Below are 24753 nucleotides of genomic sequence, written 5' to 3'. Positions count from 1 at the left end.
AGGTAGGCACTTTGCAAAACACACCTCTGTTTTCTTTCAAAAAATGTGATGTGTGCACATTGTGTTTTGGGGCATTTCCTGTCACGGGCGCTAGGCCTACCCACACAAGTGAGGTATCATTTTTATCGGGAGACTTGGGGGAACGCTGGGTGGAAGGAAATTTGTGGCTCCTCTCAGATTCCAGAACTTTCTGTCACCGAAATGTGAGGAAAACATGTTTTTTGAGCCAAATATTGAGGTTTGCAAAGGATTCTGGGTAACAGAACCTGGTCAGAGCCCCACAAGTCACCCCATCTAGGATTCCCCTAGGTCTCTAGTTTTCAAAAATGCACAGGTTTGGTAGGTTTCCCTAGGTGGCGGCTGAGCTAGAGGCCAAAACCTACAGGTAGGCACTTTCCAAAAAACACCTCTGTTTTCTTTCAAAAAATTTGATGTGTGCACGTTGTGTTTTGGGGCATTTCCTGTCACGGGCGCTAGGCCTACCCACACAAGTGAGGTATTATTTTTATCGGGAGACTTGGCGGAACGCTGGGTGGAAGGAAATTTGTGGCTCCTCTAAATGTGAGGAAAACGTGTTTTTTTAGCCAAATTTTGAGGTTTGCAAAGGATTCTGGGTAACAGAACCTGGTCAGAGCACCACAAGTCACCCCATCTTGGATTCCCCTAGGTCTCTAGTTTTCAGAAATGCACAGGTTTGGTAGGTTTCCCTAGGTGCCTGCTGAGCTAGAGGCCAAAATCTACAGGTAGGCACTTTGCAAAAAACACCCCTGTTTTCTTTCAAAAAATGTGATGTGTGCACATTGTGTTTTGGGGCATTTCCTGTCACGGGCGCTAGGCCTACCCACACAAGTGAGGTATCATTTTTATCGGGAGACTTGGAGGAAGGCTGGGTGGAAGGAAATTTGTGGCTCCTCTCAGATTCCAGAACTTTCTGTCACCGAAATGTGAGGAAAACGTGTTTTTTTAGCCAAATATTGAGGTTTGCAAAGGATTCTGGGTAACAGAACCTGGTCAGAGCCACACAAGTCACACCATCTAGGATTCCCCCAGGTCTTTAGTTTTCAAAAATGCACAGGTTTGGTAGGTTTCCCTAGTTGGCGGCTGAGCTAGAGGCCAAAATCTACAGGTAGGCACTTTGCAAAAAACACCTCTGTTTTCTTTAAAAAAATGTGATGTGTGCACGTTATGTTTTGGGGCATTTCCTGTCACGGGCGCTAGGCCTACCCACACAAGTGAGGTATCATTTTTATCGGGAGACTTGGGGGAACGCTGGGTAGAAGGAAATTTGTGGCTCCTCTCAGATTCCAGAACTTTCTGTCACCGAAATGTGAGGAAAACATGTTTTTTTTGCCAAATTTTGAGGTTTGCAAAGGATTCTGGGTAACAGAACCTGGTCAGAGCCCCACAAGTCACCCCATCTTGGATTCCCCTAGGTCTCTAGTTTTCAAAAATGCACAGGTTTGGTAGGTTTCCCTAGGTGCCGACTGAGCTAGAGGCCACAATCTACAGGTAGGCACTTTGCAAAAAACACCTCTGTTTTCTTTCAAAAAATGTGATGTGTGCACGTTGCGTTTTGGGGCATTTCCTGTCACGGGCGCTAGGCCTACCCACACAAGTGAGGTATCATTTTTATCGGGAGACTTGGGGGAACGCTGGGTAGAAGGAAATTTGTGGCTCCTCTCAGATTCCAGAACTTTCTGTCACCGAAGTGTGAGGAAAATGTGTTTTTTTAGCCAAATTTTGAGGTTTGCAAAGGATTCTGGGTAACAGAACCTGGTCAGAGCCCCACAAGTCACCCCATCTTGGATTCCCCGAGGTCTCTAGTTTTCAGAAATGCACAGGTTTGGTAGGTTTCCCTAGGTGCCGGCTGAGCTAGAGGCCAAAATCTACAGGTAGGCACTTTGCAAAAAACACCTCTGTTTTCTTTCAAAAAATGTGATGTGTCCACGTTGTGTTTTGGGGCATTTCCTGTCACGGGCGCTAGGCCTACCCACACAAGTGAGCTATCATTGTTATCGGGAGACTTGGGGGAACGCTGGGTGGAAGGAAATTTGTGGCTCCTCTCAGATTCCAGAACTTTCTGTCACCGAAATGTGAGGAAAATGTGTTTTTTTAGCCAAATTTTGAGGTTTGCAAAGGATTCTGGGTAACAGAACCTGGTCAGAGCCCCACAAGTCATCCCATCTTGGATTCCGCTAGGTCTCTAGTTTTCAAAAATGCACAGGTTTGGTAGGTTTCCCTAGGTGCCGGCTGAGCTAGAGGCCAAAATCTACAGGTAGGCACTTTGCAAAAAACACCTCTGTTTTCCTTCAAAAAATGTGATGTGTGCACGTTGTGTTTTGGGGCATTTCCTGTCACGGGCGCTAGGCCTACCCACACAAGTGAGGTATCATTTTTATCGGGAGACTTGGGGGAACGCTGGGTAGAAGGAAATTTGTGGCTCCTCTCAGATTCCAGAACTTTCTGTCACCGAAAGGTGAGGAAAACGTGTTTTTTTAGCCAAATCTTTAGGTTTGCAAAGGATTCTGGGTAACAGAACCTGGTCAGAGCCCCACAAGTCACCCCATCTTGGATTCCCCTAGGTCTCTAGTTTTCAGAAATGCACAGGTTTGGTAGGTTTCCCTAAGTGCCGGCTGAGCTAGAGGCCAAAATCTACAGGTAGGCACTTTGCAAAAAACACCTCTGTTTTCTTTCAAAAAATGTGATGTGTTCACGTTGTGTTTTGGGGCATTTCCTGTCACGGGCGCTAGGCCTACCCACACAAGTGAGGTATCATTTTTATCGGGAGACTTGGGGGAACGCTGGGTGGAAGGAAATTTGTGGCTCCTCTCAGATTCCAGAACTTTCTGTCACCGAAATGTGAAGAAAACGTGTTTTTTTAGCCAAATTTTGAGGTTTGCAAAGGATTCTGGGTAACAGAACCTGGTCAGAGCCCCACAAGTTACCCCATCTTGGATTCCCCTAGGTCTCTAGTTGTAAAAAATGCACATGTTTGGTAGGTTTCCCTAGGTGCCGGCTGAGCTAGAGGCCAAAATCTACAGGTAGGCACTTTGCAAAAAACACCTCTGTTTTCTTTCAAAAAATGTGATGTGTCCACGTTGTGTTTTGGGGCATTTCCTGTCACGGGCGCTACGCCTACCCACACAAGTGAGGTATCATTTTTATCGGGAGACTTGGGAGAACGCTGGGTGGAAGGAAATTTGTGGCTCCTCTCAGATTCCAGAACTTTCTGTCACCGAAATGTGAGGAAAACTTGTTTTTTTAGCCAAATTTTGAGGTTTGCAAAGGATTCTAGATAACAGAACCTGGTCAGAGCCCCACAAGTCACCCCATCTTGGATTCCCCTAGACCTTTAGTTTTCAAAAATGCACAGGTTTGGTAGGTTTCCCTAGGTGCCGGCTGAGCTAGAGGCCAAAATCTACAGGTAGGCACTTTGCAAAAAACACCTCTGTTTTCTTTCAAAAAATGTGATGTGTCCACGTTGTGTTTTGGGGCATTTCCTGTCACGGGCGCTAGGCCTACCCACACAAGTGAGGTATCATTTTTATCGGGAGACTTGGGGGTACGCTGGGTGGAAGGAAATTTGTGGCTCCTCTCAGATTCCAGAACTTTCTGTCACCGAAATGTGAGGAAAACATTTTTTTTGAGCCAAATATTGAGGTTTGCAAAGGATTCTGGGTAACAGAACCTGGTCAGAGCCCCACAAGTCACCCCATCTTGGATTCCCCTAGGTCTCTAGTTTTCAGAAATGCACAGGTTTGGTAGGTTTCCCTAGGTGCCGGCTGAGCTAAAGGCCAAAATCTACAGGTAGGCACTTTGCAAAAAACACCTCTGTTTTCTTTAAAAAAATGTGATGTGTCCACGTTGTGTTTTGGGGCATTTCCTGTCACGGGCGCTAGGCCTACCCACACAAGTGAGGTATTATTTTTATCGGGAGACTTGGGGGAATGCTGGGTGGAAGGAAATTTGTGGCTCCTCTCAGATTCCAGAACTTTCTGTCACCGAAATGTGAGGAAAACGAGTTTTTTTAGCCAAATTTTGAGGTTTGCTAAGGATTCTGGGTAACAGAACCTGGTCAGAGCCCCACAAGTCACCCCATCTTGGATTCCCCTAGGTCTCTAGTTTTCAGAAATGCACAGGTTTGGTAGGTTTCCCTAGGTGCCGGCTGAGCTAGAGGCCAAAATCTACAGGTAGGCACTTTGCAAAAAACACATCTGTTTTCTTTCAAAAAATGTGATGTGTGCACATTGTGTTTTGGGGCATTTCCTGTCACGGGCGCTAGGCCTACCCACACAAGTGAGGTATCATTTTTATCGGGAGACTTGGGGGAACGCTGGGTGGAAGGAAATTTGTGGCTCCTCTCAGATTCCAGAACTTTCTGTCACCGAAATGTGAGGAAAACATGTTTTTTGAGCCAAATATTGAGGTTTGCAAAGGATTCTGGGTAACAGAACATGGTCAGAGCCCCACAAGTCACCCCATCTAGGATTCCCCTAGGTCTCTAGTTTTCAAAAATGCACAGGTTTGGTAGGTTTCCCTAGGTGGCGGCTGAGCTAGAGGCCAAAATCTACAGGTAGGCACTTTGCAAAAAACACCTCTGTTTTCTTTCAAAAAATGTGATGTGTCCACGTTGTGTTTTGGGGCATTTCCTGTCACGGGCGCTAGGCCTACCCACACAAGTGAGGTATCATTTTTATCGGGAGACTTGGGGGAACGCTGGGTGGAAGGAAATTTGTGGCTCCTCTCAGATTCCAGAACTTTCTGTCACCAAAATGTGAGGAAAACGTGTTTTTTTAGCCAAATTTTGAGGTTTGCAAAGGATTCTGGGTAACAGAACCTGGTCAGAGCCCCACAAGTCACCCCATCTTGGATTCCCCTAGGTCTGTAGTTTTCAGAAATGCACAGGTTTGGTAGGTTTCCCTAGGTGCCGGCTGAGCTAGAGGCCAAAATCTACAGGTAGGCACTTTGCAAAAAACACCTCTGTTTTCTTTCAAAAAATGTGATGTGTGCACATTGTGTTTTGGGGCATTTCCTGTCACAGGCGCTAGGCCTACCCACACAAGTGAGGTATCATTTTTATCGGGAGACTTGGGGGAACGCTGGGTGGAAGGAAATTTGTGGCTCCTCTCAGATTCCAGAAATTTCTGTCACCGAAATGTGAGGAAAACGTGTTTTTTGAGCCAAATATTGAGGTTTGCAAAGGATTCTGGGTAACAGAACCTGGTCAGAGCCCCACAAGTCACCCCATCTAGTATTCCCCTGGGTCTCTAGTTTTTAGAAATGCACAGGTTTGGTAGGTCTCCCTAGGTGGCGGCTGAGCTAGAGGCCAAAATCTACAGGTAGGCACTTTGCAAAAAACACCTCTGTTTTCTTTCCAAAAATGTGATGTGTGCACGTTGTGTTTTGGGGCATTTCCTGTCACGGGCGCTAGGCCTACCCACACAAGTGAGGTATCATTTTTATCGGGAGACTTGGGGGAACGCTGGGTAGAAGGAAATTTGTGGCTCCTCTCAGATTCCAGAACTTTCTGTCACCGAAATGTGAGGAAAACGTGTTTTTTTAGCCAAATTTTGAGGTTTGCAAAGGATTCTGGGTAACAGAACCTGGTCAGAGCCCCACAAGTCACCCCATCTTGGATTCCCCTAGGTCTCTAGTTTTCAGAAATGCACAGGTTTGGTAGGTTTCCCTAGGTGCCGGCTGAGCTAGAGGCCAAAATCTACAGGTAGGCACTTTGCAAAAAACACCTCTGTTTTCTTTCAAAAAATGTGATGTGTGCACATTGTGTTTTGGGGCATTTCCTGTCACGGGCGCTAGGCCTACCCACACAAGTGAGGTATCATTTTTATCGGGAGACTTGGGGGAACGCTGGGTGGAAGGAAATTTGTGGCTCCTCTCAGATTCCAGAACTTTCTGTCACCGAAATGTGAGTAAAACATGTTTTTTGAGCCAAATATTGAGGTTTGCAAAGGATTCTGGGTAACAGAACCTGGTCAGCGCCCCACAAGTCACCCCATCTAGGATTCCCCTAGGTCTCTAGTTTTCAAAAATGCACAGGTTTGGTAGGTTTCCCTAGGTGCCGGCTGAGCTAGAGGCCAAAATCTACAGGTAGGCACTTTGCAAAAAACACCTCTGTTTTCTTTCAAAAAATGTGATGTGTGCACGTTGTGTTTTGGGGCATTTCCTGTCACGGGCGCTAGGCCTACCCACACAAGTGAGGTATTATTTTTATCGGGAGACTTGGGGGAACGCTGGGTAGAAGGAAATTTGTGGCTCCTCTCAGATTCCAGAACTTTCTGTCACCAAAATGTGAGGAAAACGTGTTTTTTAGCCAAATTTTGAGGTTTGCAAAGGATTCTGGGTTACAGAACCTGGTCAGAGCCCCACAAGTAACTCCATCTTGGATTCCCCTAGGTCTCTAGTTTTCAGAAATGCACAGGTTTGGTAGGTTTCCCTAGGTGCCGGCTGAGCTAGAGGCCAAAATCTACAGGTAGGCACTTTGCAAAAAACACCTCTGTTTTCTTTCAAAAAATGTGATGTGTCCACGTTGTGTTTTGGTGCATTTCCTGTCACGGGCGCTAGGCCTACCCACACAAGTGAGGTATCATTTTTATGGGGAGACTTGGCGGAACGCTGGGTGGAAGGAAATTTGTGGCTCCTCTCAGATTCCAGAACTTTCTGTCACCGAAATGTGAGGAAAATGTGTTTTTTTAGCCGAATTTTGAGGTTTGCAAAGGATTCTGGGTAACAGAACCTGGTCAGAGCACCACAAGTCACCCCATCTTGGATTCCCCTAGGTCTCTAGTTTTCAGAAATGCACAGGTTTGGTAGGTTTTCCTAGGTGCCGGCTGAGCTAGAGGCCAAAATCTACAGGTAGGCACTTTGCAAAAAACACCTCTGTTTTCTTTCAAAAAATGTGATGTGTGCACATTGTGTTTTGGGGCATTTCCTGTCACGGGCGCTAGGCCTACCCACACAAGTGAGGTATCATTTTTATCGGGAGACTTGGGGGAAGGCTGGGTGGAAGGAAATTTGTGGCTCCTCTCAGATTCCAGAACTTTCTGTCACCGAAATGTGAGGAAAACGAGTTTTTTTAGCCAAATTTTGAGGTTTGCAAAGGATTCTGGGTAACAGAACCTGGTCAGAGCCCCACAAGTCACCCCATCTTGGATTCCCCTAGGTCTCTAGTTTTCAGAAATGCACAGGTTTGGTAGGTTTCCCTAGGTGCCGGCTGAGCTAGAGGCCAAAATCTACAGGTAGGCACTTTGCAAAACACACCTCTGTTTTCTTTCAAAAAATGTGATGTGTGCACATTGTGTTTTGGGGCATTTCCTGTCACGGGCACTAGGCCTACCCACACAAGTGAGGTATCATTTTTATCGGGAGACTTGGGGGAACGCTGGGTGGAAGGAAATTTGTGGCTCCTCTCAGATTCCAGAACTTTCTGTCACCGAAATGTGAGGAAAACATGTTTTTTGAGCCAAATATTGAGGTTTGCAAAGGATTCTGGGTAACAGAACCTGGTCAGAGCCCCACAAGTCACCCCATCTAGGATTCCCCTAGGTCTCTAGTTTTCAAAAATGCACAGGTTTGGTAGGTTTCCCTAGGTGGCGGCTGAGCTAGAGGCCAAAACCTACAGGTAGGCACTTTCCAAAAAACACCTCTGTTTTCTTTCAAAAAATTTGATGAGTGCACGTTGTGTTTTGGGGCATTTCCTGTCACGGGCGCTAGGCCTACCCACACAAGTGAGGTATTATTTTTATCGGGAGACTTGGCGGAACGCTGGGTGGAAGGAAATTTGTGGCTCCTCTCAGATTCCAGAACTTTCTGTCACATAAATGTGAGGAAAACGTGTTTTTTTAGCCAAATTTTGAGGTTTGCAAAGGATTCTGGGTAACAGAACCTGGTCAGAGCACCACAAGTCACCCCATCTTGGATTCCCCTAGGTCTCTAGTTTTCAGAAATGCACAGGTTTGGTAGGTTTCCCTAGGTGCCTGCTGAGCTAGAGGCCAAAATCTACAGGTAGGCACTTTGCAAAAAACACCCCTGTTTTCTTTCAAAAAATGTGATGTGTGCACATTGTGTTTTGGGGCATTTCCTGTCACGGGCGCTAGGCCTACCCACACAAGTGAGGTATCATTTTTATCGGGAGACTTGGAGGAAGGCTGGGTGGAAGGAAATTTGTGGCTCCTCTCAGATTCCAGAACTTTCTGTCACCGAAATGTGAGGAAAACGTGTTTTTTTAGCCAAATATTGAGGTTTGCAAAGGATTCTGGGTAACAGAACCTGGTCAGAGCCACACAAGTCACCCCATCTAGGATTCCCCCAGGTCTTTAGTTTTCAAAAATGCACAGGTTTGGTAGGTTTCCCTAGTTGGCGGCTAAGCTAGAGGCCAAAATCTACAGGTAGGCACTTTGCAAAAAACACCTCTGTTTTCTTTAAAAAAATGTGATGTGTGCACGTTATGTTTTGGGGCATTTCCTGTCACGGGCGCTAGGCCTACCCACACAAGTGAGGTATCATTTTTATCGGGAGACTTGGGGGAACGCTGGGTAGAAGGAAATTTGTGGCTCCTCTCAGATTCCAGAACTTTCTGTCACCGAAATGTGAGGAAAACATGTTTTTTTTGCCAAATTTTGAGGTTTGCAAAGGATTCTGGGTAACAGAACCTGGTCAGAGCCCCACAAGTCACCCCATCTTGGATTCCCCTAGGTCTCTAGTTTTCAAAAATGCACAGGTTTGGTAGGTTTCCCTAGGTGCCGACTGAGCTAGAGGCCACAATCTACAGGTAGGCACTTTGCAAAAAACACCTCTGTTTTCTTTCAAAAAATGTGATGTGTGCACGTTGCGTTTTGGGGCATTTCCTGTCACGGGCGCTAGGCCTACCCACACAAGTGAGGTATCATTTTTATCGGGAGACTTGGGGGAACGCTGGGTAGAAGGAAATTTGTGGCTCCTCTCAGATTCCAGAACTTTCTGTCACCGAAGTGTGAGGAAAATGTGTTTTTTTAGCCAAATTTTGAGGTTTGCAAAGGATTCTGGGTAACAGAACCTGGTCAGAGCCCCACAAGTCACCCCATCTTGGATTCCCCGAGGTCTCTAGTTTTCAGAAATGCACAGGTTTGGTAGGTTTCCCTAGGTGCCGGCTTGAGCTAGAGGCCAAAATCTACAGGTAGGCACTTTGCAAAAAACACCTCTGTTTTCTTTCAAAAAATGTGATGTGTCCACGTTGTGTTTTGGGGCATTTCCTGTCACGGGCGCTAGGCCTACCCACACAAGTGAGGTATCATTGTTATCGGGAGACTTGGGGGAACGCTGGGTGGAAGGAAATTTGTGGCTCCTCTCAGATTCCAGAACTTTCTGTCACCGAAATGTGAGGAAAATGTGTTTTTTTAGCCAAATTTTGAGGTTTGCAAAGGATTCTGGGTAACAGAACCTGGTCAGAGCCCCACAAGTCACCCCATCTTGGATTCCGCTAGGTCTCTAGTTTTCAAAAATGCACAGGTTTGGTAGGTTTCCCTAGGTGCCGGCTGAGCTAGAGGCCAAAATCTACAGGTAGGCACTTTGCAAAAAACACCTCTGTTTTCCTTCAAAAAATGTGATGTGTGCACGTTGTGTTTTGGGGCATTTCCTGTCACGGGCGCTAGGCCTACCCACACAAGTGAGGTATCATTTTTATCGGGAGACTTGGGGGAACGCTGGGTAGAAGGAAATTTGTGGCTCCTCTCAGATTCCAGAACTTTCTGTCACCGAAAGGTGAGGAAAACGTGTTTTTTTAGCCAAATCTTTAGGTTTGCAAGGATTCTGGGTAACAGAACCTGGTCAGAGCCCCACAAGTCACCCCATCTTGGATTCCCCTAGGTCTCTAGTTTTCAGAAATGCACAGGTTTGGTAGGTTTCCCTAAGTGCCGGCTGAGCTAGAGGCCAAAATCTACAGGTAGGCACTTTGCAAAAAACACCTCTGTTTTCTTTCAAAAAATGTGATGTGTCCACGTTGTGTTTTGGGGCATTTCCTGTCACGGGCGCTAGGCCTACCCACACAAGTGAGGTATCATTTTTATCGGGAGACTTGGGGGAACGCTGGGTGGAAGGAAATGTGTGGCTCCTCTCAGATTCCAGAACTTTCTGTCACCGAAATGTGAAGAAAACGTGTTTTTTTAGCCAAATTTTGAGGTTTGCAAAGGATTCTGGGTAACAGAACCTGGTCAGAGCCCCACAAGTTACCCCATCTTGGATTCCCCTAGGTCCCTAGTTGTAAAAAATGCACATGTTTGGTAGGTTTCCCTAGGTGCCCGGCTGAGCTAGAGGCCAAAATCTACAGGTAGGCACTTTGCAAAAAACACCTCTGTTTTCTTTCAAAAAATGTGATGTGTCCACGTTGTGTTTTGGGGCATTTCCTGTCACGGGCGCTACGCCTACCCACACAAGTGAGGTATCATTTTTATCGGGAGACTTGGGAGAACGCTGGGTGGAAGGAAATTTGTGGCTCCTCTCAGATTCCAGAACTTTCTGTCACCGAAATGTGAGGAAAACTTGTTTTTTTAGCCAAATTTTGAGGTTTGCAAAGGATTCTAGATAACAGAACCTGGTCAGAGCCCCACAAGTCACCCCATCTTGGATTCCCCTAGATCTTTAGTTTTCAAAAATGCACAGGTTTGGTAGGTTTCCCTAGGTGCCGGCTGAGCTAGAGGCCAAAATCTACAGGTAGGCACTTTGCAAAAAACACCTCTGTTTTCTTTCAAAAAATGTGATGTGTCCACGTTGTGTTTTGGGGCATTTCCTGTCACGGGCGCTAGGCCTACCCACACAAGTGAGGTATCATTTTTATCGGGAGACTTGGGGGAACGCTGGGTGGAAGGAAATTTGTGGCTCCTCTCAGATTCCAGAACTTTCTGTCACCGAAATATGAGGAAAACATGTTTTTTTTGCCAAATTTTGAGCTTTGCAAAGGATTCTGGGTAACAGAACCTGGTCAGAGCCCCACAAGTCACCCCATCTTGGATTCCCCTAGGTCTCTAGTTTTCAAAAATGCACAGGTTTGGTAGGTTTCCCTAAGTGCCGGCTGAGCTAGAGGCCAAAATCTACAGGTAGGCACTTTGCAAAAAACACCTCTGTTTTCTTTCAAAAAATGTGATGTGTGCACGTTGCGTTTTGGGGCATTTCCTGTCACGGGCGCTAGGCCTACCCACACAAGTGAGGTATCATTTTTATCGGGAGACTTGGGGGAACGCTGGGTAGAAGGAAATTTGTGGCTCCTCTCAGATTCCAGAACTTTCTGTCACCGAAATGTGAGGAAAATGTGTTTTTTTAGCCAAATTTTGAGGTTTGCAAAGGATTCTGGGTAACAGAACCTGGTCAGAGCCCCACAAGTCACCCCATCTTGGATTCCCCGAGGTCTCTAGTTTTCAGAAATGCACAGGTTTGGTAGGTTTCCCTAGGTGCCGGCTGAGCTAGAGGCCAAAATCTACAGGTAGGCACTTTGCAAAAAACACCTCTGTTTTCTTTCAAAAAATGTGATGTGTCCACGTTGTGTTTTGGGGCATTTCCTGTCACGGGCGCTAGGCCTACCCACACAAGTGAGGTATCATTGTTATCGGGAGACTTGGGGGAACGCTGGGTGGAAGGAAATTTGTGGCTCCTCTCAGATTCCAGAACTTTCTGTCACCGAAATGTGAGGAAAATGTGTTTTTTTAGCCAAATTTTGAGGTTTGCAAAGGATTCTGGGTAACAGAACCTGGTCAGAGCCCCACAAGTCACCCCATCTTGGATTCCGCTAGGTCTCTAGTTTTCAAAAATGCTCAGGTTTGGTAGGTTTCCCTAGGTGCCGGCTGAGCTAGAGGCCAAAATCTACAGGTAGGCACTTTGCAAAAAACACCTCTGTTTTCCTTCAAAAAATGTGATGTGTGCACGTTGTGTTTTGGGGCATTTCCTGTCACGGGCGCTAGGCCTACCCACACAAGTGAGGTATCATTGTTATCGGGAGACTTGGGGGAACGCTGGGTGGAAGGAAATTTGTGGCTCCTCTCAGATTCCAGAACTTTCTGTCACCGAAATGTGAGGAAAATGTGTTTTTTTAGCCAAATTTTGAGGTTTGCAAAGGATTCTGGGTAACAGAACCTGGTCAGAGCCCCACAAGTCACCCCATCTTGGATTCCCCTAGGTCTCTAGTTTTCAGAAATGCACAGGTTTGGTAGGTTTCCCTAAGTGCCGGCTGAGCTAGAGGCCAAAATCTACAGGTAGGCACTTTGCAAAAAACACCTCTGTTTTCTTTCAAAAAATGTGATGTGTCCACGTTGTGTTTTGGGGCATTTCCTGTCACGGGCGCTAGGCCTACCCACACAAGTGAGGTATCATTTTTATCGGGAGACTTGGGGGAACGCTGGGTGGAAGGAAATTTGTGGCTCCTCTCAGATTCCAGAACTTTCTGTCACCGAAATGTGAAGAAAACGTGTTTTTTTAGCCAAATTTTGAGGTTTGCAAAGGATTCTGGGTAACAGAACCTGGTCAGAGCCCCACAAGTTACCCCATCTTGGATTCCCCTAGGTCTCTAGTTGTAAAAAATGCACAGGTTTGGTAGGTTTCCCTAGGTGCCGGCTGAGCTAGAGGCCAAAATCTACAGGTAGGCACTTTGCAAAAAACACCTCTGTTTTCTTTCAAAAAATGTGATGTGTCCACGTTGTGTTTTGGGGCATTTCCTGTCACGGGCGCTACGCCTACCCACACAAGTGAGGTATCATTTTTATCGGGAGACTTGGGGGAACGCTGGGTGGAAGGAAATTTGTGGCTCCTCTCATATTCCAGAACTTTCTGTCACCGAAATATGAGGAAAATTTGTTTTTTTTGCCAAATTTTGAGGTTTGCAAAGGATTCTGGGTAACAGAACCTGGTCAGAGCCCCACAAGTCACCCCATCTTGGATTCCCCTAGGTCTCTAGTTTTCAAAAATGCACAGGTTTGGTAGGTTTCCCTTGGTGCCGGCTGAGCTAGAGGCCAAAATCCACAGGTAGGCACTTTGCAAAAAACACCACTGTTTTCTTTAAAAAAATGTGATGTGTCCACGTTGTGTTTTGGGGTATTTCCTGTCATGGGCGCTAGGCCTACCCACACAAGTGAGGTATCATTTTTATCAGGAGACTTGGGGGAACGCTGAGTGGAAGGAAATTTGTGGCTCCTCTCAGATTCCAGAACTTTCTGTCACCGAAATGTGAGGAAAACGTGTTTTTTTAGCCAAATTTTGAGGTTTGCAAAGGATTCTGGGTAACAGAACCTGGTCAGAGCCCCACAAGTCACCCCATCTTGGATTCCCCTAGGTCTCTAGTTTTCACAAATGCACAGGTTTCGTAGGTTTCCCTAGGTGCCGGCTGAGCTAGAGGCCAAAATGTACAGGTAGGCACTTTGCAAAAAACATCTCTGTTTTCTTTCAAAAAATGTGATGTGTCCAAGTTGTGTTTTGGGGCATTTCCTGTCACGGGAGCTAGGCCTACCCACACAAGTGAGGTATCATTTTTATCGGGAGACTTGGGGGAACGCTGAGTGGAAGGAAATGTGTGGCTCCTCCCAGATTCCAGAACTTTCTGTCACCGAAATGTGAGGAAAACGTGTTTTTTTGCCAAATTGTGAGGTTTGCAAAGGATTCTGGGTAACAGAACCTGGTCAGAGCCCCACAAGTCACCCATCTTGGATTCCCCTAGGTCTCTAGTTTTCATAATTGCACAGGTTTGGTAGGTTTCCCTAGGTGCCAGCTGAGTTAGAGGCCAAAATCTACAGGTAGGCACTTTGCAAAAAACACCTCTGTTTTCTTTAAAAAAATGTGATGTGTCCACGTTGTGTTTTGGGGCATTACCTGTCACGGGCGCTAGGCCTACCCACACAAGTGAGGTATCATTTTTATCGGTAGACTTGGGAGAATGCTGGGTGGAAGGAAATTTGTGGCTCCTCTCAGATTCCAGAACTTTCTGTCACCGAAATGTGAGGAAAACGTGTTTTTTTAGCCAAATTTTGAGGTTTGCAAAGGATTCTGGGTAACAGAACCTGGTCAGAGCCCCACAAGTCACTCCATCTTGGATTCCCCTAGGTCTCTAATTTTCAGAAATGCACAGGTTTGGTAGGTTTCCCTAGGTGCCGGCTGAGCTAGAGGCCAAAATCTACAGGTAGGCACTTTGCAAAAAACACCTCTGTTTTCTTTCAAAAAATGTGATGTGTCCACGTTGTGTTTTGGGGCATTTCCTGTCACGGGCGCTAGGCCTACCCACACAAGTGAGGTATCATTTTTATCGGGAGACTTGGGGGAACGCTGGGTGGAAGGAAATTTGTGGCTCCTCTCAGATTCCAGAAATTTCTGTCACCGAAATGTGAGGAAAACGTGTTTTGTTTGCCAAATATTGAGGTTTGCAAAGGATTCTGGGTAACAGAACCTGGTCAGAGCCTCACAAGTCACCCCATCTAGGATTCCCCTAGGTCTCTAGTTTTCAAAAATGCACAGGTTTGGTAGGTTTCCCTAGGTGGCGGCTGAGCTAGAGGCCAAAATCTACAGGTAGGCACTTTGCAAAAAACACCTCTGTTTTCTTTAAAAAAATGTGATGTGTGCACGTTGTGTTTTGGGGCATTTCCTGTCACGGGCGCTAGGCCTACCCACACAAGTGAGGTATCATTTTTATCGGGAGACTTGGGGGAACGCTGGGTAGAAGGAAATTTGTGGCTCCTCTCAGATTCTAGAACTTTCTGTCACCGAAATGTGAGGAAAACGTGTTTTTTGAGCCAAATTTTGAGGTTTGCAAAGGATTCTGGGTAACAGAACCTGGTCAGAGCCCCACAAGTCACTCCATCTTGGATTCCCCTAGGTCTCTAGTTTTCAGAAATGCACAGGTTTGGTAGGTTTCCCTAGGTGCTGGCTGAGCTAGAGGCCAAAATCTACAGGTAGGCACTTTGCAAAAAACACCTCTGTTTTCTTTCAAAAAATGTGATGTGTCCACGTTGTGTTTTGGGGCATTTCCTGTCACGGGCGCTAGGCCTACCCACACAAGTGAGGTATCATTTTTATCGGGAGACTTGGGGGAACGCTGGGTGGAAGGAAATGTATGGCTCCTCTCAGATTCCAGAATTTTCTGTCACCGAAATGTGAGGAAAACGTGTTTTTTTAGCCAAATTTTGAGGTTTGCAAAGGATTCTGGGTAACAGAACCTGGTCAGAGCCCCACAAGTCACCCCATCTTGGATTCCCCTAGGTCTCTAGTTTTCAGAAATGCACAGGTGTGGTAGGTTTCCCTAGGTGCTGGCTGAGCTAGAGGCCAAAATCTACAGGTAGGCACTTTGCAAAAAACACCTCTGTTTTCTTTCAAAAAATGTGATGTGTGCACATTGTGTTTTGGGGCATTTCCTGTCACGGGCGCTAGGCCTACCCACACAAGTGAGGTATCATTTTTATCGGGAGACTTGGGGGAACGCTGGGTGGAAGGAAATTTATGGCTCCTCTCAGATTCCAGAAATTTCTGTCACCGAAATGTGAGGAAAACGTGTTTTTTTTGCCAAATATTGAGGTTTGCAAAGGATTCTGGGTAACAGAACCTGGTCAGAGCCTCACAAGTCACCCCATCTAGGATTCCCCTAGGTCTCTAGTTTTCAAAAATGCACAGGTTTGGTAGGTTTCCCTAGGTGGCGGCTGAGCTAGAGGCCAAAATCTACAGGTAGGCACTTTGCAAAAAACACCTCTGTTTTCTTTAAAAAAATGTGATGTGTGCACGTTGTGTTTTGGGGCATTTCCTTTCACGGGCGCTAGGCCTACCCACACAAGTGAGGTATCATTTTTATCGGGAGACTTGGGGGAACGCTGGGTGGAAGGAAATTTGTGGCTCCTCTCAGATTCTAGAAATTTCTGTCACCGAAATGTGAGGAAAACGTGTTTTTTGAGCCAAATATTGAGGTTTGCAAAGGATTCTGGGTAACAGAACCTGGTCAGAGCCCCACAAGTCACTCCATCTTGGATTCCCCTAGGTCTCTAGTTTTCAGAAATGCACAGGTTTGGTAGGTTTCCCTAGGTGCCGGCTGAGCTAGAGGCCAAAATCTACAGGTAGGCACTTTGCAAAAAACACCTCTGTTTTCTTTCAAAAAATGTGATGTGTCCACGTTGTGTTTTGGGGCATTTCCTGTCACGGGCGCTAGGCCTACCCACACAAGTGAGGTATCATTTTTATCGGGAGACTTGGGGGAACGCTGGGTGGAAGGAAATTTGTGGCTCCTCTCAGATTCCAGAAATTTCTGTCACCGAAATGTGAGGAAAACGTGTTTTGTTTGCCAAATATTGAGGTTTGCAAAGGATTCTGGGTAACAGAACCTGGTCAGAGCCTCACAAGTCACCCCATCTAGGATTCCCCTAGGTCTCTAGTTTTCAAAAATGCACAGGTTTGGTAGGTTTCCCTAGGTGGCGGCTGAGCTAGAGGCCAAAATCTACAGGTAGGCACTTTGCAAAAAACACCTCTGTTTTCTTTCAAAAAATGTGATGTGTCCACGTTGTGTTTTGGGGCATTTCCTGTCACGGGCGCTAGGCCTACCCACACAAGTGAGGTATCATTTTTATCGGGAGACTTGGGGGAACGCTGGGTAGAAGGAAATTTGTGGCTCCTCTCAGATTCTAGAACTTTCTGTCACCGAAATGTGAGGAAAACGTGTTTTTTGAGCCAAATTTTGAGGTTTGCAAAGGATTCTGGGTAACAGAACCTGGTCAGAGCCCCACAAGTCACTCCATCTTAGATTCCCCTAGGTCTCTAGTTTTCAGAAATGCGCAGGTTTGGTAGGTTTCCCTAGGTGGCGGCTGAGCTAGAGGCCAAAATCTACAGGTAGGCACTTTGCAAAAAACACCTCTGTTTTCTTTCAAAAAATGTGATGTGTCCACGTTGTGTTTTGGGGCATTTCCTGTCACGGGCGCTAGGCCTACCCACACAAGTGAGGTATCATTTTTATCGGGAGACTTGGGGGAACGCTGGGTGGAAGGAAATTTATGGCTCCTCTCAGATTCCAGAACTTTCTGTCACCGAAATGTGAGGAAAACGTGTTTTTTTAGCCAAATTTTGAGGTTTGCAAAGGATTCTGGGTAACAGAACCTGGTCAGAGCCCCACAAGTCACCCCATCTTGGATTCCCCTAGGTCTCTAGTTTTCAGAAATGCACAGGTTTGGTAGGTTTCCCTAAGTGCCGGCTGAGCTAGAGGCCAAAATCTACAGGTAGGCACTTTGCAAAAAACACCTCTGTTTTCTTTCAAAAAATGTGATGTGTGCACATTGTGTTTTGGGGCATTTCCTGTCACGGGCGCTAGGCCTACCCACACAAGTGAGGTATCATTTTTATCGGGAGACTTGGGGGAACGCTGGGTGGAAGGAAATTTGTGGCTCCTCTCAGATTCCAGAACTTTCTGTCACCGAAATGAGAGGAAAACATGTTTTTTGAGCCAAATATTGAGGTTTGCAAAGGATTCTGGGTAACAGAACCTGGTCAGAGCCCCACAAGTCACCCCATCTTGGATTCCCCTAGGTCTCTAGTTTTCAGAAATGCACAGGTTTGGTAGGTTTCCCTAGGTGCCGGCTGAGCTAAAGGCCAAAATCTACAGGTAGGCACTTTGCAAAAAACACCTCTGTTTTCTTTCAAAAAATGTGATGTGTCCACGTTGTGTTTTGGGGCATTTCCTGTCACGGGCGCTAGGCCTACCCACACAAGTGAGGTATCATTTTTATCGGGAGACTTGGGGGAACGCTGGGTGGAAGCAAATTTGTGGCTCCTCTCAGATTCCAGAACTTTCTGTCACCGAAATGTGAGGAAAACGTGTTTTTTTAGCCAAATTTTGAGGTTTGCAAAGGATTCTGGGTAACAGAACCTGGTCAGAGCCCCACAAGTCACCCCATCTTGGATTCCCCTAGGTCTCTAGTTTTCAGAAATGCACAGGTGTGGTAGGTTTCCCAAGGTGCTGGCTGAGCTAGAGGCCAAAATCTACAGGTAGGCACTTTGCAAAAAACACCTCTGTTTTCTTTCAAAAAATGTGATGTGTGCACATTGTGTTTTGGGGCATTTCCTGTCACGGGCGCTAGGCCTACCCACACAAGTGAGGTATCATTTTTATCGGGAGACTTGGGGGAACGCTGGGTGGAAGGAAATTTGTGGCTCCTCTCAGATTCCAGAAATTTCTGTCACCGAAATGTGAGGAAAACGTGTTTTTTGAGCCAAATATTGAGGTTTGCAAAGGATTCTGGGTAACAGAACCTGGTCAGAGCCCCACAAGTCACTCCATCTTGGATTCCCCTAGGTCTCTAGTTTTCAGAAATGCACAGGTTTGGTAGGTTTCCCTAGGTGCCGGCTGAGCTAGAGGCCAAAATCTACAGGTAGGCACTTTGCAAAAAACACCTCTGTTTTCTTTCAAAAAATGTGATGTGTCCACGTTGTGTTTTGGGGCATTTCCTGTCACGGGCGCTAGGCCTACCCACACAAGTGAGGTATCATTTTTATCGGGAGACTTGGGGGAACGCTGGGTGGAAGGAAATTTGTGGCTCCTCTCAGATTCCAGAACTTTCTGTCACCAAAATGTGAGGAAAACGTGTTTTTTTAGCCAAATTTTGAGGTTTGCAAAGGATTCTGGGTAACAGAACCTGGTCAGAGCCCCACAAGTCACCCCATCTTGGATTCCCCTAGGTCTCTAGTTTTCAGAAATGCACAGGTTTGGTAGGTTTCCCTAGGTGCCGGCTGAGCTAGAGGCCAAAATCTACAGGTAGGCACTTTGCAAAAAACACCTCTGTTTTCTTTCAAAAAATGTGATGTGTGCACATTGTGTTTTGGGGCATTTCCTGTCACGGGCGCTAGGCCTACCCACACAAGTGAGGTATCATTTTTATCGGGAGACTTGGGGGAACGCTGGGTGGAAGGAAATTTGTGGCTCCTCTCAGATTCCAGAAATTTCTGTCACCGAAATGTGAGGAAAACGTGTTTTTTTTTGCCAAATATTGATGTTTGCAAAGGATTCTGGGTAACAGAACCTGGTCAGAGCCTCACAAGTCACCCCATCTAGGATTCCCCTAGGTCTCTAGTTTTCAAAAATGCACAGGTTTGGTAGGTTTCCCTAGGTGGCGGCTGAGCTAGAGGCCAAAATCTACAGGTAGGCACTTTGCAAAAAACACCTCTGTTTTCTTTCAAAAAATGTGATGTGTGCACGTTGTGTTTTGGGGCATTTCCTGTCACGGGCGCTAGGCCTACCCACACAAGTGAGGTATCATTTTTATCGGGAGACTTGGGGGAACGCTGGGTAGAAGGAAATTTGTGGCTGCTCTCAGATTCCAGAACTTTCTGTCACCAAAATGTGAGGAAAACGTGTTTTTTGAGCCAAATTTTGAGGTTTGCAAAGGATTCTGGGTAACATAACCTGGTCAGAGCCCCACAAGTCACTCCATCTTGGATTCCCCTAGGTCTCTAGTTTTCAGAAATGCACAGGTTTGGTAGGTTTCCCTAGGTGCCGGCTGAGCTAGAGGCCAAAATCTACAGGTAGGCACTTTGCAAAAAACACCTCTGTTTTCTTTCAAAAAATGTGATGTGTCCACGTTGTGTTTTGGGGCATTTCCTGTCACGGGCGCTAGGCCTACCCACACAAGTGAGGTATCATTTTTATCGGGAGACTTGGGGGAACGCTGGGTGGAAGGAAATTTGTGGCTCCTCTCAGATTCCAGAACTTTCTGTCACCGAAATGTGAGGAAAACGTGTTTTTTTAGCCAAATTTTGAGGTTTGCAAAGGATTCTGGGTAACAGAACCTGGTCAGAGCCCCACAAGTCACCCCATCTTGGATTCCCCTAGGTCTCTAGTTTTCAGAAATTCACAGGTTTGGTAGGTTTCCCTAGGTGCCGGCTGAGCTAGAGGCCAAAATCTACAGGTAGGCACTTTGCAAAAAACACCTCTGTTTTCTTTCAAAAAATGTGATGTGTGCACATTGTGTTTTGGGGCATTTCCTGTCACGGGCGCTAGGCCTACCCACACAAGTGAGGTATTATTTTTATCGGGAGACTTGGGGGAACGCTGGGTGGAAGGAAATTTGTGGCTCCTCTCAGATTCCAGAACTTTCTGTCACCAAAATGTGAGGAAAACGTGTTTTTTTAGCCAAATTTTGAGGTTTGCAAAGGATTCTGGGTAACAGAACCTGGTCAGAGCCCCACAAGTCACCCCATCTTGGATTCCCCTAGGTCTCTAGTTTTCAGAAATGCACAGGTTTGGTAGGTTTCCCTAGGTGCCGGCTGAGCTAGAGGCCAAAATCTACAGGTAGGCACTTTGCAAAAAACACTTCTGTTTTCTTTCAAAAAATGTGATGTGTGCACATTGTGTTTTGGGGCATTTCCTGTCACGGGCGCTAGGCCTACCCACACAAGTGAGGTATCTTTTTTATCGGGAGACTTGGGGGAACGCTGGGTGGAAGGAAATTTGTGGCTACTCTCAGATTCCAGAAATTTCTGTCACCGAAATGTGAGGAAAACGTGTTTTTTTTGCCAAATATTGAGGTTTGCAAAGGATTCTGGGTAACAGAACCTGGTCAGAGCCTCACAAGTCACCCCATCTAGGATTCCCCTAGGTCTCTAGTTTTCAAAAATGCACAGGTTTGGTAGGTTTCCCTAGGTGGCGGCTGAGCTAGAGGCCAAAATCTACAGGTAGGCACTTTGCAAAAAACACCTCTGTTTTCTTTCAAAAAATGTGATGTGTGCACGTTGTGTTTTGGGGCATTTCCTTTCACGGGCACTAGGCCTACCCACACAAGTGAGGTATCATTTTTATCGGGAGACTTGGGGGAACGCTGGGTGGAAGGAAATTTGTGGCTCCTCTCAGATTCTAGAAATTTCTGTCACCGAAATGTGAGGAAAACGTGTTTTTTGAGCCAAATATTGAGGTTTGCAAAGGATTCTGGGTAACAGAACCTGGTCAGAGCCCCACAAGTCACTCCATCTTGGATTCCCCTAGGTCTCTAGTTTTCAGAAATGCACAGGTTTGGTAGGTTTCCCTAGGTGCCGGCTGAGCTAGAGGCCAAAATCTACAGGTAGGCACTTTGCAAAAAACACCTCTGTTTTCTTTCAAAAAATGTGATGTGTCCACGTTGTGTTTTGGGGCATTTCCTGTCACGGGCGCTAGGCCTACCCACACAAGTGAGGTATCATTTTTATCGGGAGACTTGGGGGAACGCTGGGTGGAAGGAAATTTGTGGCTCCTCTCAGATTCCAGAAATTTCTGTCACCGAAATGTGAGGAAAACGTGTTTTGTTTGCCAAATATTGAGGTTTGCAAAGGATTCTGGGTAACAGAACCTGGTCAGAGCCTCACAAGTCACCCCATCTAGGATTCCCCTAGGTCTCTAGTTTTAAAAAATGCACAGGTTTGGTAGGTTTCCCTAGGTGGCGGCTGAGCTAGAGGCCAAAATCTACAGGTAGGCACTTTGCAAAAAACACCTCTGTTTTCTTTCAAAAAATGTGATGTGTGCACGTTGTGTTTTGGGGCATTTCCTGTCACGGGCGCTAGGCCTACCCACACAAGTGAGGTATCATTTTTATCGGGAGACTTGGGGGAACGCTGGGTAGAGGGAAATTTGTGGCTCCTCTCAGATTCTAGAACTTTCTGTCACCGAAATGTGAGGAAAACGTGTTTTTTGAGCCAAATTTTGAGGTTTGCAAAGGATTCTGGGTAACAGAACCTGGTCAGAGCCCCACAAGTCACTCCATCTTGGATTCCCCTAGGTCTCTAGTTTTCAGAAATGCACAGGTTTGGTAGGTTTCCCTAGGTGCCGGCTGAGCTAGAGGCCAAAATCTACAGGTAGGCACTTTGCAAAAAACACCTCTGTTTTCTTTAAAAAAATGTGATGTGTCCACGTTGTGTTTTGGGGCATTTCCTGTCACGGGCGCTAGGCCTACCCACACAAGTGAGGTATCATTTTTATCGGGAGACTTGGGGGAACGCTGGGTGGAAGGAAATTTGTGGCTCCTCTCAGATTCCAGAACTTTCTGTCACCAAAATGTGAGGAAAACGTGTTTTTTTAGCCAAATTTTGAGGTTTGCAAAGGATTCTGGGTAACAGAACCTGGTCAGAGCCCCACAAGTCACCCCATCTTGGATTCCCCTAGGTCTGTAGTTTTCAGAAATGCACAGGTTTGGTAGGTTTCCCTAGGTGCCGGCTGAGCTAGAGGCCAAAATCTACAGGTAGGCACTTTGCAAAAAACACCTCTGTTTTCTTTCAAAAAATGTGATGTGTGCACATTGTGTTTTGGGGCATTTCCTGTCACGGGCGCTAGGCCTACCCACACAAGTGAGGTATCATTTTTATCGGGAGACTTGGGGGAACGCTGGGTGGAAGGAAATTTGTGGCTCCTCTCAGATTCCAGAAATTTCTGTCACCGAAATGTGAGGAAAACGTGTTTATTTTGCCAAATATTGATGTTTTCAAAGGATTCTGGGTAACAGAACCTGGTCAGAGCCTCACAAGTCACCCCATCTAGGATTCCCCTAGGTCTCTAGTTTTCAAAAATGCACAGGTTTGGTAGGTTTCCCTAGGTGGCGGCTGAGCTAGAGGCCAAAATCTACAGGTAGGCACTTTGCAAAAAACACCTCTGTTTTCTTTAAAAAAATGTGATGTGTGCACGTTGTGTTTTGGGGCATTTCCTGTCACGGGCGCTAGGCCTACCCACACAAGTGAGGTATCATTTTTATCGGGAGACTTGGGGGAACGCTGGGTAGAAGGAAATTTGTGGCTGCTCTCAGATTCCAGAACTTTCTGTCACCGAAATGTGAGGAAAACGTGTTTTTTGAGCCAAATTTTGAGGTTTGCAAAGGATTCTGGGTAACATAACCTGGTCAGAGCCCCACAAGTCACTCCATCTTGGATTCCCCTAGGTCTCTAGTTTTCAGAAATGCACAGGTTTGGTAGGTTTCCCTAGGTGCCGGCTGAGCTAGAGGCCAAAATCTACAGGTAGGCACTTTGCAAAAAACACCTCTGTTTTCTTTCAAAAAATGTGATGTGTCCACGTTGTGTTTTGGGGCATTTCCTGTCACGGGCGCTAGGCCTACCCACACAAGTGAGGTATCATTTTTATTGGGAGACTTGGGGGAACGCTGGGTGGAAGGAAATTTGTGGCTCCTCTCAGATTCCAGAACTTTCTGTCACCGAAATGTGAGGAAAACGTGTTTTTTTAGCCAAATTTTGAGGTTTGCAAAGGATTCTGGGTAACAGAACCTGGTCAGAGCCCCACAAGTCACCCCATCTTGGATTCCCCTAGGTCTCTAGTTTTCAGAAATGCACAGGTTTGGTAGGTTTCCCTAGGTGCCGGCTGAGCTAGAGGCCAAAATCTACAGGTAGGCACTTTGCAAAAAACACCTCTGTTTTCTTTCAAAAAATGTGATGTGTGCACATTGTGTTTTGGGGCATTTCCTGTCACGGGCGCTACGCCTACCCACACAAGTGAGGTATCATTTTTATCGGGAGACTTGGGGGAACGCTGGGTGGAAGGAAATTTGTGGCTCCTCTCAGATTCCAGAACTTTCTGTCACCGAAATGTGAGGAAAACATGTTTTTTGAGCCAAATATTGAGGTTTGCAAAGGATTCTGGGTAACAGAACCTGGTCAGAGCCCCACAAGTCACCCCATCTTGGATTCCCCTAGGTCTCTAGTTTTCAGAAATGTACAGGTTTGGTAGGTTTCCCTAGGTGCCGGCTGAGCTAAAGGCCAAAATCTACAGGTAGGCACTTTGCAAAAAACACCTCTGTTTTCTTTCAAAAAATGTGATGTGTCCACGTTGTGTTTTGGGGCATTTCCTGTCACGGGCGCTAGGCCTACCCACACAAGTGAGGTATTATTTTTATCGGGAGACTTGGGGGAACGCTGGGTGGAAGGAAATTTGTGGCTCCTCTCAGATTCCAGAACTTTCTGTCACCAAAATGTGAGGAAAACGTGTTTTTTTAGCCAAATTTTGAGGTTTGCAAAGGATTCTGGGTAACAGAACCTGGTCAGAGCCCCACAAGTCACCCCATCTTGGATTCCCCTAGGTCTCTAGTTTTCAGAAATGCACAGGTTTGGTAGGTTTCCCTAGGTGCCGGCTGAGCTAGAGGCCAAAATCTACAGGTAGGCACTTTGCAAAAAACACTTCTGTTTTCTTTCAAAAAATGTGATGTGTGCACATTGTGTTTTGGGGCATTTCCTGTCACGGGCGCTAGGCCTACCCACACAAGTGAGGTATCTTTTTTATCGGGAGACTTGGGGGAACGCTGGGTGGAAGGAAATTTGTGGCTACTCTCAGATTCCAGAAATTTCTGTCACCGAAATGTGAGGAAAACGTGTTTTTTTTGCCAAATATTGAGGTTTGCAAAGGATTCTGGGTAACAGAACCTGGTCAGAGCCTCACAAGTCACCCCATCTAGGATTCCCCTAGGTCTCTAGTTTTCAAAAATGCACAGGTTTGGTAGGTTTCCCTAGGTGGCGGCTGAGCTAGAGGCCAAAATCTACAGGTAGGCACTTTGCAAAAAACACCTCTGTTTTCTTTCAAAAAATGTGATGTGTGCACGTTGTGTTTTGGGGCATTTCCTTTCACGGGCACTAGGCCTACCCACACAAGTGAGGTATCATTTTTATCGGGAGACTTGGGGGAACGCTGGGTGGAAGGAAATTTGTGGCTCCTCTCAGATTCTAGAAATTTCTGTCACCGAAATGTGAGGAAAACGTGTTTTTTGAGCCAAATATTGAGGTTTGCAAAGGATTCTGGGTAACAGAACC

The 24753-nt window shown here is 46.2% G+C and overlaps 1 protein-coding gene across 4 annotated transcripts in view; it reads right to left on the bottom strand.

Moving 5' to 3' along the window:
* LOC138269492 (cadherin-10-like) overlaps positions 1–24753 on the bottom strand; it is a 1023955-nt gene that overhangs the window by 196757 nt on the left and 802445 nt on the right. The gene's annotated exons all lie outside the window — the stretch shown is intronic.

The sequence above is a fragment of the Pleurodeles waltl genome, chromosome 2_1, assembly GCF_031143425.1.
Source record: "Pleurodeles waltl isolate 20211129_DDA chromosome 2_1, aPleWal1.hap1.20221129, whole genome shotgun sequence".
In the NCBI taxonomy this organism is placed as follows: domain Eukaryota; kingdom Metazoa; phylum Chordata; class Amphibia; order Caudata; family Salamandridae; genus Pleurodeles; species Pleurodeles waltl.
Note: the sequence above shows the minus strand (reverse complement) of the source record. Positions and strands in the feature narration are given on the sequence as shown.